The sequence below is a fragment of the Magnolia sinica genome, chromosome 16, assembly GCF_029962835.1.
Source record: "Magnolia sinica isolate HGM2019 chromosome 16, MsV1, whole genome shotgun sequence".
Lineage (NCBI taxonomy): Eukaryota > Viridiplantae > Streptophyta > Magnoliopsida > Magnoliales > Magnoliaceae > Magnolia > Magnolia sinica.
The window spans coordinates 25,746,182-25,765,702 of record NC_080588.1 but is presented as its reverse complement, the minus strand read 5'-3'; the positions used below and the strand labels follow the sequence as shown (position 1 = coordinate 25,765,702).

Genomic DNA, 19,521 nt, shown 5'->3' with positions numbered 1-19,521 from the left:
CATCATATATTATATATATTCTGAATTTGTTACATCCTTGTTATGCTTTGATTCTAAGATAAAGTTCTTATAATTAGACGTACAAATATTGAATGGGTTCAAATGTAAATTTCGGCAGCATTTCGGCTCATATCATTCAAATCTCCATAGGAGATGAGTTATGCGAATTTTCTTTCACACATATATCTATCTTCATGAATAATATGAATAATATCTTGAAGAGAACTTCCCCTGAATATCAGACCAATATTATCCTTCAACTGAGTTGTGCGGATTGGCCTTGCTCTCTCCCTCTCTTCTCTCTTTGATACCTGTTAGAGGTATCAGTCTTCTAAGAAATTCTGATCCCTCAAATGAAAGGGGTAGAGGGGTATTTATAGGCTTCCGCATGTGTGAACCCTCGAATCTTGTGCCGTGGTGCCCACTTCACACTACGATGCATGACTCATGCATACCTGTTAAATACAAGTTGCATAGACCTGCCAAACTGACATGAGTTGCGTGAAACCATGAAACTCAACTGTTTCGCGCAACTCATTGCATCCACTGTCTTCTTGACTATTTTCTCTTCTATTTCTCTTCATTCTGATGATGATTTTTTATGCTTCGACAGATGCACCCTTGATACGATATTTAACTGATTGTCAAGTCAAATTGAAGGATAAAAAATTCTTGCCTGAGAATCGAGTTACGAGGACCTACTTAACCCTCACGCAACTTAAGTGAATTGGGTCCCACGTAGTTCAAATCGGGTCCTGATGGCTATAAATATCAGATCTTCATAATTATCTTTCACTTTAGAAAAACCTTTTGTGTATAGAATTCTTCTCCGCATAACTTTTGTAACCCGCGCAACTTGCTTCTTACGCAACTCTCTTTCCCGCACAACTTTCATATCGCGCAACTTGCTCCTCACACAACTCCTTTGTACTTAATACATTCTCTTCAGATTTTGAAACTCTGCCGAATTTTCTTTAAGTTCTGAATTTTCTTCCACTCCTTGAATTCCTCCTTTATTTCCAAAAAACCTTATATTTGACTTGATAATTTTCCTCTTGCAGGTATGAAGCACTCGAAGGCTTCATCTTCAAAAAGGAAGAATCATTCATCTTCCTCAGAATCGAAACAAATTCTCAAAAACACATGGGTTTGTATAGAGATTCGTGAAGAAGTCTTGGAATTTCCTAACCCTTCAGAGAACGAAACAACTATTATTCCCATCAATCTGCGGCGTCATAGGTCAATTTTACATAGCGAACCCTTTAATTAAATGACTCAAAATAGTCTTATTTTTGTAGATAACTGGATTATGACAAAAGCAAGACTTTTAGTAGGATATCTTGAAGGGCATGGGCCTCGCCAAAAAGCTAGTAGAATTCATAAGATGAAATTTTTACGTCCATGCCATGATCCTCAGTAACCTTTTCCTACTCATTATTTTGAAACTGCTTCAGAACACTTCTTTTCTGAAAGATCATCTTGGAATACAGAAAGATTCTTGACGATGGGTCTTCTATCTCCTCGTAACTTTTATAGTGCTTGGGCTCGAGCCATCACTCGAAAACATACTACTATTCTAGAGCAAATTGGCCTGTTGGACGCGATCATAGCTAAATCAGAACATTTTTTCATAGATGTGGTTATTTTCAGAGGCTTCCTCAACCACTGGTCTCCAATTTCCAATTCAGTCCACCTTCTCTTGGGCGAAATGAGTATTACCTTATGGGACCTTCTTTGCATAGTAGGTGTTCCTATCATGGGAAATATCTTCGATACATATATATGTTCAAACGAAGAGTTTGCTCTTACTTTTGCAGGAGACAATAAGTCCGAGATTTTGAAGATCGCTCTTGAAATTTTCAAAGAAATTGTTAATTTCCTATAGCCTAACGAAATTAATTCCCTTGAATGGCTAGCTCATTTCTCCCGAAGACTACGATACTAGATCCACCGATTTCTAATTAAATTGTTTTCATCTTATATATATATATATATATATATATATATATATATATATATATATATATATATATATATATATTCCAATCATCTTGTTTTAATAACCATATCATCTCGTCTTAATAGTTTTACGGACCATAATCATCAAGACCTCAAGACTAATCGCGAGAATATTGAGAGTACCACCAAATATAGCTCTTCTTGTGAATTGGTCACTTTCCTAGTTTATTGGCTAAGCTTGGTGATATTTCCTGACTCAAAATAGATAAATATTATCAATCCATCTCTCTTTATAGTCGCGGGTGCAATGGCAGAGGGTTAGAAATATTCATTAACTCCTCCGGTTCTGTGCTCCCTATATCGCGCCTTTGGGGATGTCATTTTCGGCCCTAGAGATTCAATGACCGAATCTTTTCTAGTTTGTGCTCCCTGGCATTTCTTCATAGGTTAGCTAGGAGTGTACTTTCCATGGACCTTTGCTGACTCTGAAAGAGCATATTCAAACCCTCATCGCTCCCTCTTCAGCATTATCAACTAAGGAGGATGATTGAAAAGTCGAAGGGTTGGGTCACCAAAAAAATAGAGAATAGTGATCTTATTGATTTTTATCAATTTCCATTTACTAACTATTCCGAGGATATAGAAGTTATCAATGATGATTTTATCTCTTTTGGCGAGCATTCATTTCTTATTTCCATCAGATCCGGTACTCTTCCACTAAGGGAAGGTACCACATTCTGGCACGAACTGTATTATCCAAGAAGATTTGCTCGTCAATTTAGATTTGATTAGACTATGCAGGAGACTTGTGATATAGTCACTAAGATAATGAGAAGTTATGGCATCAGACCATATAATTGGGCTTTAACATGGAGGCAACTTTTGAATGTTCATACTGGATCATGCTTCATAATTTCTGGCTATAATTATCCAGTTCATGCTTCTTATAGTTGGATGCGTTGGTGGGTTCATCAATATTACTTAGTGAAAAATTGTTACCTGGTAAATCTTGCCATATGGATTCTTCCTCCTCACCTAAGAAGCTAGTAAAAAGACCAAGGCATCGGTTACTTTGAAGAAATAGATCGTCTCCCTTCTCCAAGCCAATTTTGCGTAAAGATTTCTTCAGAAGATAATATTTATGAAGCGAAGCCTGCTGATACTCTTGAAGGATGGATAGCCTTTGGTGCTCCTTTAAAGAATGCACTTGAATTTTCAGATCTTTCAAAAGAAAATTATGGTTCTTTGCGATTCTATCCTCCTCCGCCCTTGTAGATTTTAAGAGATAAACTTCCCTTGTCATTAGAAAAGCAAGAGACAAGAAGATATCGTCATTCTTTTCAGATGGATAAGCATATTATAATCGAAGATCCATAATTCATATAATTGATCTTGGAAGATTTGACTCTTAGAATAGAAAGTAGCAAGTATTTTGAACGAACTTGCTATCATTGTAATTTGAACTTGATTCAAAAGAAATGTATTTATGTATGTTGTTTAATCACTGTTTGATGTTTTCATGATTTATTTTATCATATCAGGCAATTTCATATTTGAGCATATCTTAAGTAAAATGGCGATCACATGTATTTGTAGCATTTTGATGCTGCACATAGTTTAAGCTCTTGAGTAGTGGAGTTAGTATACTCTTGACTGAACATACTTTGATTGGATTTGACTTGACTTAACTTGACTTGACTTAACTGGATTTGACTTGATTGGACTCTTTCACACACAGTTTAAGTTCATGAGTAGTGGAGCTGGTATACTTTTTTAGACTCATAAGTAGTTGAAGTCGGGTCTTATGCAAATAGTTTTTATAACTCTTATGAGTTCACTGGACTTATTGTGGCTAGGGAGTTCACAAACCGCGATCCATCAGAGGGGCCCAGTGAAGCAACCGGGGCCATGAACTCGGTGGGTTTTACATATAGGGTTGGCTGTAGTAACTCTTTAGAGTTCACGGGGCTCGCAAGGCCACCAAATCCAAGGCCGTCAGTCCATCAATAAGGGGGTACTTTATTTTAAAGACTCGTCCTCATGAGTATCTATTGAAATCAAACCAGGAATCTGGGGGGGTCTTATGCATGGTTGGCCTATCTATGGATGAGCCAAAGAGCACATCCTGCAGCCTACTTTTTCTTCTTCTGCCAGGTCAACCCATTCACGAGAGGGCATTTTTTCTCACCTTCCCTCGTGGCGTTGTTGGAAGTTGTACAAACAACATTGGTCTCACGTGTGATTTGCCGTTGTGGACTTTGGCCCCTCAGGGCTTTTGGTCACTGGCTCCATCTGCTGCCCGCATGGGTTTAAGCATGTGATGGCCTACATGGACTTTTTAGGGCCACTAACTTCTCAATGCTGCCCTCATAATATTTAATATATTGTTGTAGCATTCCGCTGCCGTAGATGATAAATTGCCATTATCGTTGCCATAGATGATAAGTTGATAAATGATATATTGTCATTGCTGATAATAATATTCTTGATAATATTTATGTTTAAAATAGTGTATCAACTTGGCAATAATATCAATTTGACAATAATGGCTTTTGTAATAGTGGTCAGCAACGATTAGCGATGGCGATAATATCAGTTTGACGATAATCATTAGAGCTAGCGATGGTCGACGATAATATTGATTTTGGTGATAGTCATCGGCGATGATCGGCGATAAGATTGATACACTTGATATACGCTTAATATGCTTGAGAATTTGTCTTTTATTCATTTAAATAAGAAGAAGACTAATACGTGGCATTGTCTCTTCTTCTTTTTTTTTTTTTAGAGGGGAGGCTTCTCTTTTTTTCATTCATTTTTTTCTAGTTATCTTGCCCCCTTTTGATTAGGAAGCATTATGCTTATAATCTCCATAATCAAAATTGCAACAATCTTCAAAGACGCTATATTTTGATAAAGCAGGCATTGCCATGCATACTTGTAACCCCACATTCCAATCATAGAAATATGAAGAGTCGTATCCGCACTCTTCTTCTTTCAAATGATCATGGCTGACTTCAATCGGGATTGCATTGTTCACTCCCCAAGTATAGGGTTGTGATGTAGTAATAAACTCGGTGAAACCGAGTCGAATCCCAAGGGACTAATACTGGTACGTTATCTAAAACTAAGTAGAACTAGAATTAGACTAAGCTGAAATCTAAATTGACTATAATTGGTGGAATAATGATGAAATAATTATCTAAAACTTAAAGAATTCAGGGAAAGGAAACTAGGGATTTAGAGGATCCACTTGAAGAGATCAGAGAGATCTTATGTCTGTTTCAAGAACTCAACTGGACTTAGAGTCCCATCTTCATCCAGTTGACGGGTGTAACCATGAAAATCAACTGAATTTCCTTTGATATAGTTTTCAAGAGATGAAAGGTATATGAATTAGAATGGATTTCATCACCAAACCATGCCCAGGAGACAAAGTAAACAACAGAATTAAACTAATTACCAACCAATCAACAATGTATGAAGGTTAGGAAGGGTACCGTCATCCGACCATGCCCAGGAGACGATGCTGAACAACAGGGCTTCCTGACATCATAAACATAAAAAGGAAAGGAGCATGCTCCAAGCGATCGTAGACCCATTGTAATTTTAGTCACAACAGACCATTAAAAACTAAAAACATTCTCTTAATTAAACTAAAATCAACATCAGTTCAGTTTAAACAAAAGGCACAAGTAAAAAGTCTCCCATTATGCTACAAGCTTCACCTCTTAGCCCTAGCTAAGAGGTTAGCCTGACATGATGGGGGCTAAAGTACTCTGAAATTAAGAAAAAAAGAAAATAAGAAACAAATAAAACTAAAACTAGCAACTCTCTATCTTGCACTCCACGTCTCAAGATAGGATCCGCTGATCTTCTTCTCTCTTCTCTTTATAGCAGCCAAAGGTCGGTTGATTGAAGCTTCCACACAAAGAGGTGGTGTATACACAAAGAGGTGGTGTATGGACAGCTGGAGTCGGTGGAAGAGCCAACCTCCTTTTGCAGAAAATGAATCGCACCCCGCAACAGCATCCTGCGTTGGAACTTGGTGGGGCCCATGAATGATGTCAACAGAGAAATCCGACCTGTCCATTGAATTCCTCTTAGAATTTCAGTCGGAAAGGGGTGTTTTTGCTCTGGTTTAGTGCGGTCCATCGAATCAAATCTTTCCATCGTCTGTCTTCCATTTGGACGATCGAAAACCGATCTCTGATGTATCTTAAAATTTCTCCACCTAGGCCATGTTTATGGGGCCCTTTTAAGCCTGATGGATGGTCACGATTATCTGGATTATCGACCATGGTGGCCCACAAGAACGGACCGAAACCTTTGTTGCGAAACAGAGTTTCTGGCTTCGTGCGTTGTGATGGTTGATGGGCCCCAGATTGACAGTGATGGAGAAATCCACACAGACCAATATATTACCAATGAAAATTCGTCCAGAGATGGCTGGTTTTCGATCAAGTTAAGTGTGGCCCGTTGAATTTTAAACCTGCCGTCCATTAGATGCATTGGCATTGTTTCCATTCATACTCATGCATGGGTTTGAAAAACCACCGTGTGTACGGTTGTTTTGACGCCCTGGGATGAATGAACGGTTCAGATGGATCACATGATCAATGGTGGTGGGCCACGCACCCTCCCAGCGCAACACCTGCGAACGGAGGAGAGAGAGATTCTCTCTCGCTTTGGAAAGTCGGGTCAAACTGACCTTTGACTGGGCTTCCAGTCCAGTGCACGTCCAATCACATGTACTCCATATACATGCAGTGTAGTGTGGGGTCCATCATGATGATCTTGTGAAATCCGTTCCGTCCATCTCTTTCCTTATATCTTTTTAACAGTTGGGACCAAATTTGAGGCATATCCAGATAGCAGGTGGGCCCAAAATCAATGAATTATGGGCTGATCTGTCCGTTGGGCCACTTTCATAAGGATCTAATGGCTAAAATTTTATATGTATCGTTAATTTATGGTCCTCAGGCCATGTATGCAGTTTCGAGCTGAACAGATGGTGGAAACCTTGTGATCTCGCATTTTGGCTGATTTTCTGGTCACTTGAGCTTCAGTTTCTCAATTTTCTCGGATTTCTGGCGTATAGATCCGTTGATCTTGGTCCCCTGGAGTCCATTCCTTACCTTGGTGAATTCTGAGCATTAAATTTATGCTATAGTACCCTATTTCAATCCAAGCTCGTAAATACACCCTGCATCACAAACATGATTAAATCGGGTCGTTAAACAGTACCAAGTTCGTAAATCCAGGCAATAACTGGGGTCTGATATACAATATTTGACCCTCAACACAACCCCCAACCAGCATCTTACTAGTCCCGAGCAAAGTATGCAAAAAATAAGTTGAGAATTATAGGACAATTTCTATGAACTCGAGTGATTCTTGAAAAACAATCCAGATACTAGAATTCTAAGATTCATGGTTGTTGGGCATTACTTTCTCCTGAAATCACGTGCACTGTAAACTTCATAATCAAGATCGAAGTATTAATCCAACAATTAGAAACATTCTAAACATTAGGATACATGAGTGTACAGTGTAATCTCGACTTAGCAACTTTAAGATTTACTTCTCTATTTCTTGATATCATTTGGTAACCAATAAGAGGATTCATGACAACCAAAACCAGAACCAAAACCTGCCTCATAAATTCCAACTTAAAAAATAAAAATCTATTAAAAGTAATATAAGTAGGGGAATTAAATCCTCACCTATAGGGAGCAAACCTATGATAAAGACTATTCGCCTAGCCCTTTTTTATTATCATTCTTGGGGAATTAAACTTCACCTATAGGGAGAAAACCTATGGTGAAGACCGTTCGCCCAACCCTTTCAATTCTTCTTATAAACATGATGGTAGAACTTCGCATGTTGGTTCCTTTTGTGCTTAGTGATTACCAAGTTAACCCTTCAATATCAAACTAAAACCATAACGTGTAGGTGAGATGTGACATGTGAAATCATGACTCAATCAATGTTTACAACTTCTAATTCTGGATAAACAATTCAAACTTAACCGTAAAGTCTAATAGATGGCTGAATCCAAGAGATATAAATTACCAACATCACATATCTCGCAATTCTAAATCAAAGATGGCTGTCAAAATCAAATTTCTCCTCAAGACCAAGAAAACACTGATTAGGTAACCTAATCTCCCACCCCCAACCTAAAATCTACATTGTCCTCAATGTAAAAGATGTAAGCATGCAATGCACATGAGACATTGAAAATAAGGGAAAAGTGATGGAAAGATAGTACCTGGACGAAGGAATCAAGAAGCTTTTTCCAAAGAGAACGCAGTGTGAGAGTGGCTAAGCACAAGAGTTTAAGCAAACTATCCTAAAGCAACTGGAAATCAAACTAACCTAGTGACATAAAACCATCTAACCTAGAACGACATAAGCAAACTACCCTAGTCCTATGAAAGCGGGGGAAAACTACTGAGTCATGCCGCAAGGCTCCTCTTTCGGCCAGTATCTTGATAAGTTTCTTAGTAAGTTCTTCAACAAGATCATCCAAAAGCCCTTTTTGCAATAGGCTTGGACACCCTAAAGCATGACTTTCCAAAGAAACTTATGTACCTCATAAGAAATTTTTCGTTGAATTGCTTGAGGTATCCAGAGTATATACGACTCACATTGCGAAGTTGCAGACTACGGTTCAATTTTCAGCTCATCTTCCTTTAATGGTAAACATTCAGGGTCTGGGAGAGGATGTACTTCAGAATAAGGGTTCTCTCGGTCCATGACAACTACCGAGGTATTATCTTGCGAGGCATCCACTATTTTTTGTATCATTGGATCGTTTGAATTTGTAAAGTCAATCATCTAAAGAGTCAAAACGTTCAGTTGAAAGGAGTTCATTTATCCTATCGAGATCTGTGATGATATGTCCAATAACCCCTTTATCTTCTTTGAGGGCAAAAATGAGCATACTCTGTTGTTTGTTCTCAAGGTGAGATGAAATCACCACTGGGTATGCCTCTTCTTGACCTAAATAGGCATATTCTAAATCAGAGGGTAAAGGTTTTAAGTCAAGCTTCAGTGGCTTGAGGTTAGATGATAGAGGCACGGCATCAGTTTGGGGCAATTCTTCAAATTGTGGCCTCCATTGGTTAACTTCAAGTACTAGCGCAATATCAAGCAAGGCATATGTCTCCCTAATCATATCATCATCTAAGTCATGGGAGTGTGCCAGGCACGTCTCTAGAGGGTCAGAGGATAAGGTCAGAGGCGTTCTATCTTCCACGAAAAAATAATCATGTTAATGTCGTGGAAATCATCATCCTCGAAATTTCTGCCGTTATTGAAAAAGATGTTTGACTCCAATGTCATATTCCCAGAAGACATGCTCATGACTCCATTTTTGTAATTGATAATTGCGTTTGAAGTGGCCAGGAATGGGCGACCAAGAATGACAGGAATCTGAGTGCTTCCATTATTGACGGGTTCAATATCAAGGATGATGAAATCTACAAGGTAGTAGAAGCTTTCAACTTGAACTAACACATCCTCAATTATCCCTTTTGGTATACGAACAGAATGATCAGCGAGTTGTAATGTGGTTAAGGTGCTTTTCAATTCACCTAACCCTAGCTGTTTGTATACCGAGTAGGGAATCAGATTGACGCTTGCTCCTAAGTCAAGAAGTGCATGCTCAATGCGGTAGTTACCGATCATACATGATATGGTTGGGCTACCAGGATCCTTGAATTTCTGCGGCACGTCATGCTTTAAGATGACACTCACTTTCTCAGTCAAGAAGATTTTCTTTTGAATACTCTGCCGTCTTTTGGTCATGCATAAGTCTTTCAGGAATTTGGCATATGAAAGTATTTGTTTCACGACACAAGTAGAGGAATGTTAACTTTTACTTTTTTCAACACTTCTAAAGTATCTCGAGAGTTAGATAAAGGTTTTGGTGCAACCAACCGTTGGGAAAATGGAGCAATTGGCTTCTCTAGAAGTTCTAGTTCTAATTTTTGTGGGGCATCACTAGATCCATCATTGTTGTCCTCTTCTAATTCTTGAGGCTTTTCAGGCCTAACCGGAAGGGTTTTATCAATAATCTTCTCACTCCTAAGAGTAGTAATGGATTTAGCGTGCTCCATCTACTTTGAAGAGCTTGGGTCGCTAACTTCATATTGCAGCTTTGGATTGGGAAGAGGTTAAGCTGAGAGGCTCCCCTTATTCCCAATCGTGTTTTCAGCCTCAAGTCCTTGTAGTTTGTATTAAGTCCTTGTAGCATACCCTGATTAAAATGATCTTGCTTTTCAAAATGTTTTAAAATCGGATCCTCTTGAGGTTTCTCTTGTTGTTGTTGTGAAGTTTGATTAAAGAAACCTTGAGGGATAACAGTTTGTCCATTCCTCCAACTAAAATTTGGATGATTTTTCCAACCAGGATTGTACGTATTAGAGGTAGGTCCATTGAGAGGTTTTTGATAGTTATTTACGGTATTAGCTTGTTCATTCAACACTCCTCGAAAGGTAGGTATTGTGGGACAATTTTTAGTTGTGTGAATATTGCAATCACAGATGCCGCAAACAATTTCATTAACCTTATCATTCTTTCCTTCCATGACCTCAAATTTTCTTATGAGATTAGTCACTTTATAATTGAGATCATCCTCTTCTTTCAGAAGATATAATCCACCTTTCTCCTTAGATTGAGTCAGCCTAGACGTGGTGTTCGAATTTGGGTAATGGTCCCATGATTGTGTTTTTTCAACAAGTTTATCGAGGTAATCTCGTACCTTATCGACATCTTTATTCATGAATTCTCTATTACCCATTGTCTCGACCAATTGGCGCATGGAAGATGTCAGTCCATCATAGAAAAAATTTGTAATGTGCCACGTTTCAAAGCCGTGTTGTGGGCATGAACTGACAAGATCCTTGAACCTTTCCCAACATTGGAAGAATGTTTTATCCTCCTTTTGGGTGAAGTTCATGATTGTTTTTCTAAGGATAATCATTTTATGATGTAAAAAAAATTTCTTTATGAATCCTCTCTGCATATCATTCCATGTGCCAATGGATCTAGGACGCAGTGAATGTAACCACATCTTAGCCTTCTCCTTCAAGGAAAAGGGAAAGAGTTTTAGCCTGATTGTATCCTCAGATACATTAGGAAAGTATAAAGTGGCTATGATCTCATCGAACTCTTTCAGATGTAAGTATGGACTTTTTTATTCCAGCCCATGGAATTTAGGAAGGAGTTGAATAACCCCTGGCTTGATGTTCATATGTCTTGTATTTTCAGGAAAAATCATGCATGAGGGCGTACTCACCCCCGCCGGTTGTAAATAATCTCGTAAAGTACGAGGCGGGGTTGCTTGATGCACCTCATTCTCATTCTGAGTGTCCCCCACCCTAGGTGGAGGGAGTTGATTTGCGGCCATTACTTCAACTAACTCTGGGGATCTCGAGCGGTGTCTAGTCTTACTATGGACAGTCAGCCCCTCAACTAATCCTCCTTCGGTCAAGAAACGTCGAGTATTTTCACAAACCTACTTGGGCATGAAACACTCGCAACCCTCAATTTAGATTCTAAACCTAGACCTAAGAGGAAGAATAGAAAGGAATTCTAGAAATAAAGAGGGAAGATGGAAAGAGGTTACTGAATTCGAAGTCCTAAGTGAAGATCCTGCAAACTAAAACAATCCAAGTTAGTTTATAGAAGATAAAACCGAATTTAAAGGCTAGAGAAAGTAAGGAAATAAGGATGGAGTTACCAATTTAGAAGATCTATCAACAACCCTACAAAACAAGAAAGTTAGTTCTAAAAATCAAATAAAGAGAAAAATCTAAAACTAAAGTTAGTACAATTCTAATCTTAATCTAATTCTAAAATGAATTAATTTCAAAAATACGTATCCGTCAGTCCCGAACAATGATGCCAAAAACTTGTTCACTCCCCAAGTATAGGTTTGTGATGTAATAATAAACTTGGTGAAACCGAGGTTGAATCCCAACGGACTAATACTTGTACGTTATCTGAAACTAAGTAGAACTAGAACTAGACTAAGATGAAATTTAAATCGACTATAATTGGAGGAATAATGATGAAATAATTATCTAAAACTTAAAGAATTCATGGAAAGGAAACTAGGGATTCAGAGGATCCACTTGTAGAGATCAGAGAGATCTTATGCCTGTTTCAAGAACTCAACTGGACTTAGAGTCCCATCTTCATCCAGTTGACGGGTGTAACCATGAAAATCAACTGAATTTCCATCACCAAACCATTCCCAAGAGATGAAAGGTATATGAATTAGAATGGATTCCATCACCAAACCATTCCCAAGAGATAAAGTAAACAACAGAATTAAACTAATTACCAACCAATCAATAATGTATAAAGGTTAGGAAGGGTACCGTCATCTGACCATGCCCAGGAGATGATGGTGAACAACAGGGCTTCTTGACATCATAAACATAAAAAGGAAAGGAGCATGCTCCAAGCTATCACAGACCCATTATAATTTTAGTCACAACTGACCATTAAAAACTAAAAACATTCCCTTAATTAAACTAAAATCAACATCAGTTCAGTCTAAACAAAAGCCACAAGTAAAAAGTCTCCCATTATGCTACAAGCTTCACCTCTTAGCCCTAGCTAAGAGGTTTAGCCCGACATGATGGGGGCTAAAGCACTCCAAAATTAAGAAAAAAAGAAAACAAGAAACAAATAAAACTAAAACTAACAACTCTCTGTCTTGCACTCCACGTCTCAAGATAGGATCCGCTGATCTTCTTCTCTCTTCTCTTTATAGCAGCCAAAGGTCAGTTGGTTGAAGCTTCCGCACGAAGAGGTGGTGTATGGACAGCTAGAGTCGATGGAAGAACCGACCTCCTTTCATAGAAAATGAATCGCACCCCACAACAGCATCCTGCGTTGGAACTTGGTGGGGCCCATGAATGATGTCAACAGAGAAATCCGACCCATCCATTGAATTCCACTTGGAATTTCAGTCGGAAAGGGGTGTTTTTGCTCGGGTTTAGTGCGGTCCATCGAATCAAATCTTTCCACCGTCTGTCTTCCGTTTGGACGATCGAAATCTGATCTATGATGTATCTTAAAATTTTGCCACCTAGGCCATGTTTATGGGGCCCTTTTAAGCCTGATGGACTGTCACGATTATCTGGATCATCGACCATGGTGGCCCACAAGAACGGACCAAAACCTCTGTTGCGAAACAGAGTTTCTAGCTTCGCGTTATGATGGTCGGTGGGCCCCAGATTGACAGTGATGGAGAAATCCACGCAGACCATTAGATTACCAACGAAAAATCGTCTAGAGATGGCTGGTTTTTGATCGAGTTAAGTGTGGCCCATTAAATTTTAAACCTCTCGTCCATTAGATGCATTGGCACTGTTTTCATTCATACTCATGCATGGGTCTGAAAAACCACTGTGTGTACAGTCGGTTGCCTTAGGATGAATGGACAGTTCAGATGGATCACATGATCAATGGTGGTGGGCCATGCACCCTCCCAGTGCAACACCTGTGAACGGAGGAGAGAGATTCTCTCTTGCTTTGGAAAGTTGGGTCAAACCGACTTTGACTGGGCTTCCAGTCCAGTGCACGTCCAGTCATATGTACTCCATATGCATGTAGTGTAGCGTGGGGTCCATCATGATGATCTTGTGAAATATGTTCCATCCATCTCTTTCCTTATATCTTTTTAATAGTTGGGACCAAATTTGAGGCATATCCAGATAGCAGGTGGGCCCAAAATCAATGAATTGTGGGCTGATCTGTCCGTTAGGCCACTTTCATAAGGATCCAATAGATAAAATTTTATATGTACAGTTAATTTGTGGTCCTCAGGCCATGTATGCAGTTTCGAGCTGAACGGATGGTGGAAACCTAGTGATCTCGCATTTTGGCTGATTTTTTGGTCACTTGAGCTTCAGTTTCTCAATTTTCTTAGATTTCTGGAGTATAGATCCGTCGATCTTGGTCCCCTAGAGTCCATCCCTTAACTTGGTGAATTTTGAGCATTAAATTCATGCTTTAGTACCCTGTTTCAATCCAAGCTCGTAAATACACCCTGCATCACAAACACGATTAAATCGGGCCGTTAAACAGTACTAAGTTCGTAAATCCAGGCAATATCTGGGGTCTGATATGCAATATTTGACCCTCAACATGCATGCCGTTACCTTTTCTCTTACATCATACATTTTCCCTATGACAATTTTACCGCTATCAATCATTTCTTGTAAAATTTTCTTCAAAGTGAAGCAAGTCTCAGTTTGATGCCCAAGAAGACGATGATAATAGCAATACTCATTTTCTTTCGTCATCTTCATCTCTTTTGGGCATTTTGGCCATAAAAATTTGATTCTCTCTGCAGCTAATAATTGGTTCATCATAGGAAGTATATCATCTTCTTCAATTATATACTTTTCGCAGTTATTAAATTGTCTAAATCTTTTCTTCACTTTCTCCATTGTACAATTGCTCATATTGTCTTCATTAGAATTTCTTCGTTCCCCTTGATAATTCTTTGTTTCTCTTTCATTACCGGCTAGAGTCTTTTTGGAATCTTAAAACATCTGGTTCATATAAAAATCGAACACTTTCCCATTGAGCTTTTCTAGATTGCAAGCTTTTACGATCAAATCTTGAAAGGTCTGTATCTTTGAACCAATGAGACCCATTGTAATATCTGGTCTTATGCATTCTATACATGACTTGTTTTTCTTCTTTCGCCAATTATGGACATGATGCCCTTAGTATCCTCCATCGATTGATGAATTCTTTGACTGATTCATCTTCTCCTTGGAAAATATAGGCTAAAATGTTTAAACTAATCCCCTCAGTAGATGGCCCAGGAAGCTGTGGATGATAATAATGAATATTTTTTATGAAACTTGCTGTAGGAGATATAAAAAAAATGGTGTTTTCTTGTCGTAACAGCCTTCCCTTTATCTTTCCATGTCTTTGACAGATCTTTTGTGGATGCCATGTTTACAGTTACTTTTCTTTCTTGCTTATCATCACTTTTTATTACTATCTCACCCTGCTTTATCATCTTCTGTGATATATCTTTCAATGTGAAGCAAGCTTTTGTAGGAGGCCCCAGAAAATGTTGATAACGATAATACTTCTTTTCTTTCGTCATCTCAACTTCCTCCTGATATTTGGGTTGGGGTAGCTTGATAGTTCCAGCAGTTAATAGTTTTAGCAAAACATCTTCTTTCTCGAAAGAATATTCTTTGTGAGAGTCATATAATCGAGATCGTTTATCATTCACCTGGCCTTTGTAACGATCTGAATCTTCTCCTTTCCTTATTTCTTATCTGTTACGGAATGCATCGCTTTTCTTTTCCCGATCAATGACATTTACTATTGATCTATTTGATACCCTTCTTTCTATTCTGTTTTGAAAGATTGACATTTTCCTGGCCATAAACTCTAGTGCATGTGCTTTCGCAGCCAAATCACGAAAGGTTCTAATGTTAGCACTTGTGAGTCTGAACGCGATTCCCGTTTCCGCAGAATTTAGATACATCTTCATTTGTTCTTTTTCTTGGAGCAACTGTCTACATGAAGCTCCCAAAGTTTTCCACTTATCGATGAATTTCTCCATGGGTTCATTCTCTCTTTGTTGTACAACAACTAATTTTGTAATACTAATATCGTGATTTGATGAGAAGAAATTTAACATAAAAGCATCTTGCATTTGTTTCCAAGTTCATATTGACTCTAGCGCCAAATTGGAATACCATCGGAATGCTTTTCCTGTTAACGAGGAACCAAACAGTCACAAGCAGTAATGTGAAATTGTGGAGAAATTACCCATCGTGGTAATGAAATGCATTAAGTGTTCTTCTGGAGACCCTCCCCATTGAACTTTTGAAAGTTCGGATGTTTGAAATTAGCCAAAAATGGTATGTACTCAACTTCTCTCGGATATTTCGTTTTATAGCAGAACCATCCGGTATGCTCGTGTTCTCTGACTATTTCTGTAACCACTTGTCACATTTCCTCTTGAGTTACGACTCTCATGGCAGGCGCAGAGTCATGTGATCCCATCTTCGAAGGTTGCGATCCTTCAGGCCATTGCTCATTTCCATTTACTGTAGCCATCATTGGTGGGGCCACAACATGGGCTACATTTTGGGCTAGAGTTGCCAATGCTTCTCGAAGATTCTGACATTCTTCCATTAGAATCCTCTGAGTTTGCACCATCTCAGTCATACGCTCATCAACATTTGATAATGGACCCTGACTTGTTCCTGTCATATATACAGTAGCTTCTTCACTTCTTGATGAAACTATTTTTGAAGCTGGATATGAGCACATTAGAGTGATAGGGCTTGATAAGAGAGGAGTTTCATTAAGTTCCCTTGTATTTTCACAAGATTCAACTGATTGTAATGTAACTAGCAGAGGCATTACTTGTGGAGATACAAAGGATGGTGAATCTTTTACCAATGATTTAGCCTTCTGTCTTCTTGTCCATCGAACATTCGCGACGGGTAAGGCTGGAAAATCTCACGATGTTAGGGAATAAGGGGATCTCCCTAGACAAAGTGTCGAATGAGCGAGTGCAGGATTTTTTCTTAACGCGTTTCTCATCACTAGGCCTCTGGTCATCTGCGGGAGGATCGACTTAACAGCTACACGATTTTGGGCCTTCGACCTTCGAGTGGAAACAACAATCCATTCGTCTCCTTTATCTTACGAGAGCGGTGATATAAATATCACTCCGGTGACTACTCACGAAGTACTACTTTTAATCAGCGTTGACATACTTGGGATTAGCTGATTCTTTGATTTCGGAGAATGATTATGAGCGTATTCCACTACGAATCTAGTGGGGATGAAGTAAAAAAATTGTTGTGCTGGGAGCGATTGCCATTGGTTGAAATTTGAACCTGTCTACTGCAGAGTAGAGGTCAAAATGACATCAATTAGCATTTATATGTAAATATGCTTTATCCTGGAGATGAAAGGAATGATATTCCCATTGAGAGTCGCCATTTTGGGGTCTATATAACGCCAAAACAAAATGAAATTATCTAAATAGTTCCCCAAGTTGATATTAAGTAAGATAATAAAGGGGTCCCTAGTAGAGTTGCCATTTTGTTTCAACCAGAAATGAAAAGTATTTGATTTGGGGGATTATCTTACTCAATAATAACAAGGAGAAGGAATAAAGAGAATAATCATCATATATTATATATATTTTGAATTCGTTACATCCTTGTTATCCTTTGATTCTAAGAAAAAGTTCTTATAATTAGAAGTACAAATATTAAATGGGTTCAAATGTAAATTTCGGTAGCATTTCGGTTCATATCGTTCAAATCTCCATAGGAGATGAGTTGTGCAGATCTTCTTTCACATATATATGTATCTTCATGAATAATATCTTGAAGAGAACTTTCCCTGAATATCAAACCAATATTATCCTTCAGTTGTCCGCGTAACTCAACAGTAAGTTGCACAGGTCAGCACACCTCAATGTGAGTTGCGCGGACTGGCCTTACTCTCTCCCTCTCTTCTCTCTTCGATACCTGTCAAAAGTATCAGTCTTCTGAGAAATTCTGATCCCTCAAATGAAGGGGGTAGAGGGGTATTTATAGGCTTCCACATGTGTGAACCCTCAAATCTTGTGTCATGGGACCCACTTCGCACTACGATGCACGACTCATGCATACCTATTAAATACAAGTTGCGTAGACCCGGGCAACTGACATGAGTTACACGGAACCGCGTAACTCATTGCATCCACTATCTTCTTGACTATTTTCTCTTCATTTTGATGATGATTTTTTATGCTCCAATAATAACCATCAATATGAGTAGGGCATTGACCCTCTCCAACTGCACATATGATGCAGGTGATGTACAGATTGAAGACCTAGAGGACTATCTCCCTATGGAAGATTATATTGAATGAATAAGAAGATAGTTTTATGATTTAGTTTTATATTTCTGCTGTGAACTTGATAATGTAATAAGCTCCCATTAAGAGGGCATTTGATAATTTGTTGAGTTCTTTTACTCTAATGAAATAATAAATACAGTCGATTTTATTCTTGTGAATGGTTACTGTTATGAGAAAATATGATCCGACCACCTTTAAGGTCAGCTCGGCCTGGTTACGATTGGGAGCGGCTCGACCAAACTACCTTCAATGTCGGCTCGGCCAGACGAACGACCATTATAAAGACATTTTAGCAAGAGGAACCAACATGAAGCACACAAATCAAACCTCAGACTACCGAATGTGCGCATTTGCCGAGAACTAAAACAATCTAATTTGACTAAAGAAACATCAAGGAATAGCTAGAGCCCACAAACAAGATAGGTCCGAGCCAAACTTATAATGTAATAAGCTTGAATGGATCGGCTCGGACCACCCTCGGGCGAGTGACCAAGTCACGTTCTAATAGTCTCAGGAGAGTAGTATCCTGAGCCATGTCTGTTAGGACGCCAACTCATGTTCCAGGAACATCAGCGTTGGCCCCATCTAACTTACGTCATGAGTTAGAGAAATACAGACGTGGAAAAACACCAGAGGTAGTCTGGCCCATGAAACTGTCACCGAAAACAATGACCCTTGGGAAGCTCAGCTCGACGAGTTGCACGGCGAGATCGGCATCATGAGCTGAGCTTATCAAGTACAGGCTCCTATCACAATAAAGGTGATGATGGAAGAGACGAAGCTCCCATTCACCAGTGAAATAATTAGTGTAGTTATGCCTCCGAGGTTCCGGATGCCTCCAATCGCACAATATTCAGGGTTTGGGGATCCGACCGAGCACATGGAATCCTATCGATCTTGGATGGAACTCCAGTTGGCCTCTGGACCAATCATGTGTCATGCTTTCTCTCTACCTCTCATGGGAGCTACATAAGATTGGTATAGACAGCTGAAACCGAGGTCAATTGGTTTGTTCGCCGACCTCAATAAGGCGATCCTGACATAATTCATTGTCGAGAAGCAACACTGAAAGCCGGCCACTCACCTGTTGACCATCAAACAAAAGGAGGGGGAAGCATTGAAGGATTATATTCTCTGATTCAATGGCGAAGCGATGCAAGTCGACGATTATTCTTAAAGGATTGTTCTGACCGCAATGATCTCTGCCCTCAAAGAAGGAAGGTTTCTCTTCTCGATAGGAAACACCGACCACTTTAGGAGAACTCATGAATTGAGCTCAGAAACACTCGAATGCCAAAGATTTCTTCAGTTCTTGAAAATCTACACGGGGCATAGAAAATTCTTTGAAAGATAAGAAGCGCGAGGAGGAGGCCCCATCTCGGACGTCCTCAAGCAAGAAGATGATAGACATCCTAAAAGTCGGTTCAGTTTGTACATCCCCCCTAAACACTTCACTAGAGCAAGTTCTCCCAGAGATCCGAGATAAGAAGCTTCTAAGATGGCCGAGCTGTATGAAGATAGACGCTAATCAATGGGATAAGCGTAAATACTGTCGTTTTCATCGCGACCACGATCATAACATTGGCGATTACGTTGATCTCAAGGAGGAAATCGAGACCCTTATCCGCAAGGGACAT

At 39.2% G+C, this 19,521-nt stretch overlaps 1 non-coding gene across 1 annotated transcript; it reads left to right on the top strand.

The window, feature by feature from the left end:
- Positions 1-10,838: 10,838 nt before the first annotated feature.
- LOC131230114 (small nucleolar RNA R71) lies at positions 10,839-10,945 on the top strand. The gene has a single exon (XR_009163838.1). It is a non-coding gene; the product is annotated as a small nucleolar RNA R71 (small nucleolar RNA).
- Positions 10,946-19,521: the final 8,576 nt, after the last annotated feature.